Below are 11077 nucleotides of genomic sequence, written 5' to 3'. Positions count from 1 at the left end.
TCCAGGTCTGCTCATAGAGGCTAACAGAGTCACCTGAAGAACAAGCTCTTAACAGTGACAACTAAAACAGCTAGCTTAAGAGATTACCAGATGGCGAAAGGCAAACGTAAGAATCCTACTAACAGAAATCAAGACCACTCACCATCATCAGAACGCAGCACCCCCACACCACCTAGTCCTGGGCACCCCAACACAACCGAAAATCTAGACCCAGATTTAAAAACATTTCTCATGATGATGATAGAGGACATCAAAAAGGACTTTCATAAGTCACTTAAAGAATTACAGGAGAGCACTGCTAAAGAATTACAGGCCCTTAAAGAAAAGCAGGAAAACACAGCCAAACAGGTAGAAATCATTAAAGAAAAACAGGAAAACACATCCAAACAGGTAATGGAAATGAACAAAACCATACTAGAACTAAAAGGGGAAGTAGACACAATAAAGAAAACCCAAAGCGAGGCAACGCTGGAGATAGAAACCCTAGGAAAGAGATCTGGAACCATAGATGCGAGCATCAGCAACAGAATACAAGAAATGGAAGAGAGAATCTCAGGTGCAGAAGATTCCATAGAGAACATCGACACAACAGTCAAAGAAAATACAAAATGCAAAAGGATCCTAACTCAAAACATCCAGGTAATCCAGGACACAATGAGAAGACCAAACCTACGGATAATAGGAATTGATGAGAATGAAGATTTTCAACTTAAAGGGCCAGCTAATATCTTCAACAAAATAATAGAAGAAAACTTCCCAAACATAAAAAAAGAGATGCCCATGATCATACAAGAAGCCTACAGAACTCCAAATAGACTGGACCAGAAAAGAAATTCCTCCCGACACATAATAATCAGAACAACAAATGCACTAAATAAAGATAGAATATTAAAAGCAGTAAGGGAGAAAGGTCAAGTAACATATAAAGGAAGGCCTATCAGAATTACACCAGACTTTTCACCAGAGACTATGAAAGCCAGAAGAGCCTGGACAGATGTTATACAGACACTAAGAGAACACAAATGCCAGCCCAGGCTACTATACCCGGCCAAACTCTCAATTACCATAGATGGAGAAACCAAAGTATTCCACGACAAAACCAAATTCACACAATATCTTTCCACGAATCCAGCCCTTCAAAGGATAATAACAGAAAAGAAGCAATACAAGGACGGAAATCACGCCCTAGAACAACCAAGAAAGTAATCATTCAACAAACCAAAAAGAAGACAGCCACAAGAACAGAATGCCAACTCTAACAACAAAAATAAAAGGGAGCAACAATTACTTTTCCTTAATATCTCTTAATATCAATGGACTCAATTCCCCAATAAAAAGACATAGACTAACAGACTGGCTACACAAACAGGACCCAACATTCTGCTGCTTACAGGAAACCCATCTCAGGGAAAAAGACAGACACTACCTCAGAGTGAAAGGCTGGAAAACAATTTTCCAAGCAAATGGACTGAAGAAACAAGCTGGAGTAGCCATTTTAATATCGGATAAAATCTACTTCCAACCCAAAGTTATCAAAAAAGACAAGGAGGGACACTTCATACTCATCAAAGGTAAAATCCTCCAAGAGGAACTCTCAATTCTGAATATATACGCACCAAATGCAAGGGCAGCCACATTCATTAGAGACACTTTAGTAAAGCTCAAAGCATACATTGCACCTCACACAATAATAGTGGGAGACTTCAACACACCACTTTCTTCAAAGGACAGATTGTGGAAACAGAAACTAAACAGGGACACAGTGAAACTAACAGAAGTTATGAAACAAATGGACCTGACAGATATCTACAGAACATTTTATCCTAAAACAAAAGGATATACCTTCTTCTCAGCACCTCACGGGACCTTCTCCAAAATTGACCATATAATTGGTCACAAAACAGGCCTCAATAGATACAAAAATATTGAAATTGTCCCATGTATCCTATCAGACCACCATGGCCTAAGACTGATCTTCAATAACAACATAAATAATGGAAAGCCAACATTCACGTGGAAACTGAATAACACTCTTCTCAATGATACCTTGGTCAAGGAAGGAATAAAGAAAGAAATTAAAGACTTTTTAGAGTTTAATGAAAATGAAGCAACAACGTACCCAAACCTATGGGACACAATGAAAGCATTTCTAAGAGGGAAACTCATAGCTATGAGTGCCTCCAAGAAGAAACGGGAGACAGCACATACTAGCACCTTGACAACACATCTAAAAGCCCTAGAAAAAAAAGGAAGCAAATTCACCCAAGAGGAGTAGACGGCAGGAAATAATCAAACTCAGGGGTGAAATAAACCAAGTGGAAACAAGAAGAACTATTCAAAGAATTAACCAAACGAGGAGTTGGTTCTTTGAGAAAATCAACAAGATAGATAAACCCTTAGCTAGACTCACTAAAGGGCACACGGACAAAATCCTAATTAACAAAATCAGAAATGAAAAGGGAGACATAACAACAGATCCTGAAGAAATCCAAAACACCATCAGATCCTTCTACAAAAGGCTATACTCAACAAAACTGGAAAACCTGGACGAAATGGACAAATTTCTGGACAGATACCAGGTACCAAAGTTGAATCAGGATCAAGTTGACCATCTAAACAGTCCCATATCACCTAAAGAAATAGAAGCAGTTATTAATAGTCTCCCAACCAAAAAAAGCCCAGGACCAGATGGGTTTAGTGCAGAGTTCTATCAGACCTTCAAAGAAGATCTAATTCCAATTCTGCACAAACTATTTCACAAAATAGAAGTAGAAGGTACTCTACCCAACTCATTTTATGAAGCCACTATTACTCTGATACCTAAACCACAGAAAGATCCAACAAAGATAGAGAACTTCAGACCAATTTCTCTTATGAATATCGATGCAAAAATCCTCAATAAAATTCTCGCTAACCAAATCCAAGAACACATTAAAGCAATCATCCATCCTGACCAAGTAGGTTTTATTCCAGGGATGCAGGGATGGTTTAATATACGAAAATCCATCAATGTAATCCATTATATAAACAAACTCAAAGACAAAAACCACATGATCATCTCGTTAGATGCAGAAAAAGCATTTGACAAGATCCAACACCCATTCATGATAAAAGTTTTGGAAAGATCAGGAATTCAAGGCCCATACCTAAACATGATAAAAGCAATCTACAGCAAACCAGTAGCCAACATCAAAGTAAATGGAGAGAAGCTGGAAGCAATCCCACTAAAATCAGGGACTAGACAAGGCTGCCCACTTTCTCCCTACCTTTTCAACATAGTACTTGAAGTATTAGCAAGAGCAATTCAACAACAAAAGGAGATCAAGGGGATACAAATTGGAAAAGAGGAAGTCAAAATATCACTTTTTGCAGATGATATGATAGTATATATAAGTGACCCTAAAAACTCTACCAGAGAACTCCTAAACCTGATAAACAGCTTCGGTGAAGTAGCTGGATATAAAATAAACTCAAACAAGTCAATGGTCTTTCTCTACACAAAGAATAAACAGGCTGAGAAAGAAATTAGGGAAACAACACCCTTCTCAATAGTCACAAATAATATAAAATATCTTGGCGTGACTCTAACTAAGGAAGTGAAAGATCTGTATGATAAAAACTTCAAATCTCTGAAGAAAGAAATTAAGGAAGATCTCAGAAGATGGAAAGATCTCCCATGCTCATGGATTGGCAGGATCAACATTGTAAAAATGGCTATCTTGCCAAAAGCAATCTACAGATTCAATGCAATCCCCATCAAAATTCCAACTCAATTCTTCAACGAATTGGAAGGAGCAATTTGCAAATTTGTCTGGAATAACAAAAAACCTAGGATAGCAAAAAGTCTTCTCAAGGATAAAAGAACTTCTGGCGGAATCACCATGCCAGACCTAAAGCTTTACTACAGAGCAATTGTGATAAAAACTGCATGGTACTGGTATAGAGACAGACAAGTAGACCAATGGAATAGAATTGAAGACCCAGAAATGAACCCACACACCTATGGTCACTTGATCTTCGACAAGGGAGCTAAAACCATCCAGTGGAAGAAAGACAGCATTTTCAACAATTGGTGCTGGCACAACTGGTTGTTATCGTGTAGAAGAATGCGAATCGATCCATACTTATCTCCTTGTACTAAGGTCAAATCTAAGTGGATCAAGGAACTTCACATAAAACCAGAGACACTGAAACTTATAGAGGAGAAAGTGGGGAAAAGCCTTGAAGATATGGGCACAGGGGGAAAATTCCTGAACAGAACAGCAATGGCTTGTGCTGTAAGATCGAGAATTGACAAATGGGACCTAATGAAACTCCAAAGTTTCTGCAAGGCAAAAGACACCGTCAATAAGACAAAAAGACCACCAACAGATTGGGAAAGGATCTTTACCTATCCTAAATCAGATAGGGGACTAATATCCAACATATATAAAGAACTCAAGAAGGTGGACTTCAGAAAATCAAATAACCCCATTAAAAAATGGGGCTCAGAACTGAACAAAGAATTCTCACCTGAGGAATACCGAATGGCAGAGAAGCACTTGAAAAAATGTTCAACATCCTTAATCATCAGGGAAATGCAAATCAAAACAACCCTGAGATTCCACCTCACACCAGTCAGAATGTCTAAGATCAAAAATTCAGGTGACAGCAGATGCTGGCGTGGATGTGGAGAAAGAGGAACACTCCTCCATTGTTGGTGGGAGTGCAGGCTTGTACAACCACTCTGGAAATCCGTCTGGCGGTTCCTCAGAAAACTGGACATAGTACTACCGGAGGATCCAGCAATACCTCTCCTGGGCATATATCCAGAAGATGCCCCAACAGGTAAGAAGGACACATGCTCCACTATGTTCATAGCAGCCTTATTTATAATAGCCAGAAGCTGGAAAGAACCTAGATGCCCCTCAACAGAGGAATGGATACAGAAAATGTGGTACATCTACACAATGGAGTACTACTCAGCTATTAAAAAGAATGAATTTTTGAAATTCCTAGCCAAATGGATGGACCTGGAGGGCATCATCCTGAGTGAGGTAACACATTCACAAAGAAACTCACACAATATGTATTCACTGATAAGTGGATATTAGCCCCAAACCTAGGATACCCATGATATAAGATATAATTTGCTAAACACATGAAACTCAATAAGAATGAAGACTGAAGTGTGGACACTCTGCCCCTCCTTAGATTTGGGAACAAAACACCCAGGGAAGGAGTTACAGAGACAAAGTTTGGAGCTGAGATGAAAGGATGGACCATGTAGAGACTGCCATATCCAGGGATCCACCCCATAATCAGCATCCAAATGCTGACACCATTGCATACACTAGCAAGATTTTATTGAAAGGACCCAGATGTAGCTGTCTATTGTGAGACCATTCCGGGGCCTAGCAAACACAGAAGTGGATGCTCACAGTCAGCTAATGGATGGATCAATGGGCTCCCAATGGAGGAGCTAGAGAAAGTAGCCAAGGAGCTAAAGGGATTTGCAACCCTATAGGTGGAACAACATTATGAACTAACCAGTACCCCGGAGCTCTTGACTCTAGCTGCATATATATCAAAAGATGGCCTAGTCGGCCATCACTGGAAAGAGAGGCCCATTGGACTTGCAAACTTTATATGCCCCAGTACAGGGGAACACCAGGGCCAAAAAGGGGGAGTGGGTGGGCAGGGGAGTGGGGGTGGGTGGCTATGGGGGACTTTTGGTATAGCATTGGAAATGTAAATGAGTTAAATACCTAATAAAAAATGGAAAAAAAAGATATTCATGAACTTAGAAACATGGGAGAAAACTGGGGACATATGGGACATGACTGAATGCAGGAAAAGTAGCCATTAATATTTACTGACCTGTTGCTAACTCCAGCGGAGTATAGGGTCTGTTCATGTATTATATATTTATTCCCAAAACCTTCTGAGGTAAGTTTGATCTTATCCCACTTGACTTAGATTAACTTAGGTTTACATAGCTTCTGATCTGCAGATATACAATACCAGCTCTGGTCTAGCTATATTCAAAACCTATGATCTTAATTTGTGCTGTGTTCAGATCCCTGCTCAGATAGTCTGACCTTGCATATTCAACATGGGAGCATGTCTTGTTATTGATGTAATGTGGTTATGACATTGTTAGTACTTCTGGGACATTTGGAAGACCTCCTTGAAATGTGTGGCTTTATGTGCCTTTTCTTTCCATTAGAAAGGTACTTCATTTAAAATCACTTTTCAAGTGAGAAAATAGAAGCCCAGGGAGGCTCATTAAGTTTCTCAAAATCCAGCCATTAGCAAGGGACAAGTCCCTGAAACCAGTTTCAAGTGGTCTGATTCTGATACAGTCAACAACTCTGCTCACCTGACCACCAGCAGTGATGGGCCCTGCCAGTGGCAGCTTAGTCTTTAATTAGCTGGAGATTGTCAAAGCTATGAGCCTGATCTCTGACAGCTGTAGCCTGAACCTTAATCCTGCCAGATGTCCTGCAAATATCCCACAGATCTAAGCCTGTGGTTACCAAGGAGACCAGGTGGGAGACTATGAGTGGCTCAGTGCCAGTCAGTCAGCTCTGTAGTGGAAATCGCCTTGCCAACAAGAGGTCAAAATTTAGTTCTCCATATCATTAAATCCAACTGAAAACATGTGAGTCAATGGATCTGTCTTCTCTGCATCCCCAACTGTGAAACCTGTCCCTAATAATATGCACAAAATATTGTCTTTTGCAACCACTGTTCACTGAAGGGATCAAATGCCAGTTTCATAAAAAGAATAAACACAATATGTCTACATGTCTGATGGAAATAGAACAGGAACATTTTCCAGTGGAAATTTGGGAAGTTAGCAAGCAGAGCCCAGAATCATAGGGAAAGTTGGGACTGCTTGGGGATAGGGAATCAAAGGCTAGCTCCTCTTCATTAAGATCAGGTAGGCCTACAAGCATACATCTAACAATGGCAGACTAAAAACTGCTGTTAAGAGGCTGATGAAAGTTGTGAAATAGATTGCACAGAACTCTTTGGAAATTCATTTTTTTTTTCCATTTTTTATTAGGTATTTAGCTCATTTACATTTCCAATGCTATACCAAAAGTCCCCCTTACCCACCCACCCCCACTCCCCTACCCACCCACTCCCCCCCTTTGGCCCTGGCGTTCCCCTGTACCGGGGCACACAAAGTCTGCGTGTCCAATGGGCCTCTCTTTCCAGTGATGGCCGACTAGGCCATCTTTTGATACATATGCAGCTAGAGTCAAGAGCTCAGGGGTACTGGTTAGTTCATAATGTTGTTCCACCTATAGGGTTGAAGATCCCTTTAGCTCCTTGGGTACTTTCTCTAGCTCCTCCATTGGGAGCCCTGTGATCCATCCATTAGCTGACTGTGAGCATCCACTTCTGTGTTTGCTAGGCCCCGGCATAGTCTCACAAGAGACAGCTACATCTGGGTCCTTTCAGTAAAATCTTGCTAGTGTATGCAATGGTGTCAGCATTTGGAAGCTGATTATGGGGTGGATCCCTGGATATGGCAGTCTCTACATGGTCCATCCTTTCATCTCAGCTCCATACTTTGTTTCTGTAACTCCTTCCATGGGTGTTTTGTTCCCACTTCTAAGGAGGGGCATAGTGTCCACACTTCAGTCTTCATTTTTCTTGAGTTTCATGTGTTTAGGAAATTGTATCTTATATCGTGGGTATCCTAGGTTTTGGGCTAGTATCCACTTATCAGTGAGTACATATTGTGTGAGTTCCTTTGTGATTGTGTTACCTCACTCAGGATGATGCTCTCCAGGTCCATCCATTTGGCTAGGAATTTCATAAATTCATTCTTTTTAATAGCTGAGTAGTACTCCATTGTGTAGATGTACCACATTTTCTGTATCCATTCCTCTGTTGAGGGGCATCTGGGTTCTTTCCAGTTTCTGGCTATTATAAATAAGGCTGCTATGAACATAGTGGAGCATGTGTCCTTCTTACCAGTTGGGGCTTCTTCTGGATATATGCCCAGGAGAGGTATTGCTGGATCCTCCGGTAGTACTATGTCCAATTTTCTGAGGAACCGCCAGACTGATTTCCAGAGTGGTTGTACAAGCCTGCAATCCCACCAACAATGGAGGAGTGTTCCTCTTTCTCCACATCCTCGCCAGCATCTGCTGTCACCTGAATTTTTGATCTTAGCCATTCTGACTGGTGTGAGGTGGAATCTCAGGGTTGTTTTGATTTGCATTTCCCTGATGATTAAGGATGTTGAACATTTTTTCAGGTGCTTCTCTGCCATTCGGTATTCCTCAGGTGAGAATTCTTTGTTCAGTTCTGAGCCCCATTTTTTAATGGGGTTATTTGATTTTCTGAGGTCCACCTTCTTGAGTTCTTTATATATGTTGGATATTAGTCCCCTATCTGATTTAGGATAGGTAAAGATCCTTTCCCAGTCTGTTGGTGGTCTTTTTGTCTTATAGACAGTGTCTTTTGCCTTGCAGAAACTTTGGAGTTTCATTAGGTCCCATTTGTCAATTCTCGATCTTACAGCACAAGCCATTGCTGTTCTGTTCAGGAATTTTTCCCCTGTGCCCATATCTTCAAGGCTTTTCCCCACTTTCTCCTCTATAAGTTTCAGTGTCTCTGGTTTTATGTGAAGTTCCTTGATCCACTTAGATTTGACCTTAGTACAAGGAGATAAGTATGGATCGATTCCCATTCTTCTACATGATAACAACCAGTTGTGCCAGCACCATTTGTTGAAAATGCTGTCTTTCTTCCACTGGATGGTTTTGGCTCCCTTGTCGAAGATCAAGTGACCATAGGTGTGTGGGTTCATTTCTGGGTCTTCAATTCTATTCCATTGGTCCACTTGTCTGTCTCTATACCAGTACCATGCAGTTTTTATCACAATTGCTCTGTAGTAAAGCTTTAGGTCAGGCATGGTGATTCCACCAGAGGTTCTTTTATCCTTGAGAAGAGTTTTTGCTATCCTCGGTTTTTTGTTATTCCAGATGAATTTGCAAATTGCTCCTTCTAATTCGTTGAAGAATTGAGTTGGAATTTTAATGGGGATTGCATTGAATCTGTAGATTGCTTTTGGCAAGATAGCCATTTTTACAATGTTGGTCCTGCCAATCCATGAGCATGGGAGATCTTTCCATCTTCTGAGATCTTCTTTAATTTCTTTCTTCAGGGACTTGAAGTTTTTATCATACAGATCTTTCACTTCCTTCGTTAGAGTCACGCCGAGATATTTTATATTATTTGTGGCTATTGAGAAGGGTGTTGTTTCCCTAATTTCTTTCTCAGCCTGTTTATTCTTTGTGTAGAGAAAGGCCATTGACTTGTTTGAGTTAATTTTATATCCAGCTACTTCACCGAAGCTGTTTATCAGGTTTAGGAGTTCTCTGTTGGAATTTTTAGGGTCACTTATATATACTATCATATCATCTGCAAAAAGTGATATTTTGACTTCCTCTTTTCCAATTTGTATCCCCTTGATCTCCTTTTGTTGTTGAATTGCTCTTGCTAATACTTCAAGTACTATGTTGAAAAGGTAGGGAGAAAGTGGGCAGCCTTGTCTAGTCCCTGATTTTAATGGGATTGCTTCCAGCTTCTCTCCATTTACTTTGATGTTGGCTACTGGTTTGCTGTAGATTGCTTTTATCATGTTTAGGTATGGGCCTTGAATTCCTGATCTTTCCAGAACTTTTATCATGAATGGGTGTTGGATCTTGTCAAATGCTTTTTCTGCATCTAACGAGATGATCATGTGGTTTTTGTCTTTGAGTTTGTTTATATAATGGATTACATTGATGGATTTTCGTATATTAAACCATCCCTGCATCCCTGGAATAAAACCTACTTGGTCAGGATGGATGATTGCTTTAATGTGTTCTTGGATTCGGTTAGCGAGAATTTTATTAAGGATTTTTGCATCGATGTTCATAAGAGAAATTGGTCTGAAGTTCTCTATCTTTGTTGGATCTTTCTGTGGTTTAGGTATCAGAGTAATAGTGGCTTCATAAAATGAGTTGGGTAGAATACCTTCTACTTCTATCTTGTGAAAAAGTTTGTGCAGAACTGGAGTTAGATCTTCTTTGAAGGTCTGATAGAACTCTGCACTAAACCCGTCTGGTCCTGGGCTTTTTTTGGCTGGGAGACTATTAATAACTGCTTCTATTTCTTTAGGGGATATGGGACTGTTTAGAAGGTCAACTTGATCCTGATTCAACTTTGGTACCTGGTATCTGTCCAGAAATTTGTCCATTTCGTCCAGGTTTTCCAGTTTTGTTGAGTATAGCCTTTTGTAGAAGGATCTGATGGTGTTTTGGATTTCTTCAGGATCTGTTGTTATGTCTCCCTTTTCATTTCTGATTTTGTTAATTAGGATTTTGTCCCTGTGCCCTTTAGTGAGTCTAGCTAAGGGTTTATCTATCTTGTTGATTTTCTCAAAGAACCAACTCCTCGTTTGGTTAATTCTTTGAATAGTTCTTCTTGTTTCCACTTGGTTGATTTCACCCCTGAGTTTGATTATTTCCTGCCGTCTACTCCTCTTGGGTGAATTTGCTTCCTTTTTTTCTAGAGCTTTTAGATGTGTTGTCAAGCTGCTAGTATGTGCTCTCTCCCGTTTTTTCTTGAAGGCACTCATAGCTATGAGTTTCCCTCTTAGAAATGCTTTCATTGTGTCCCAAAGGTTTGGGTACATTGTGGCTTCATTTTCATTAAACTCTAAAAAGTCTTTAATTTCTTTCTTTATTCCTTCCTTGACCAAGGTATCATTGAGAAGAGTGTTGTTCAGTTTCCATGTGAATGTTGGCTTTCTGTTATTTATTTTGTTATTGAAGATCAGCCTTAGTGCATGGTGATCTGATAGGATACATGGGACAATTTCAATATTTTTGAATCTGTTGAGGCCTGATTTGTGACCTATTATGTGGTCAATTTTGGAGAAGGTACCATGAGGTGCTGAGAAGAAGGTATATCCTTTTGTTTTAGGATAAAATGTTCTGTAGATATCTGTCAGATCCATTTGTTTCATCACTTCTGTTAGTTTCAGTGTGTCCCTGTTTAGTTTCTGTTTCCATGATCTGTCCATTGG

The sequence above is a fragment of the Mus musculus genome, chromosome 15 (assembly GCF_000001635.26).
Source record: "Mus musculus strain C57BL/6J chromosome 15, GRCm38.p6 C57BL/6J".
NCBI lineage: Eukaryota > Metazoa > Chordata > Mammalia > Rodentia > Muridae > Mus > Mus musculus.
Note: the sequence above shows the minus strand (reverse complement) of the source record.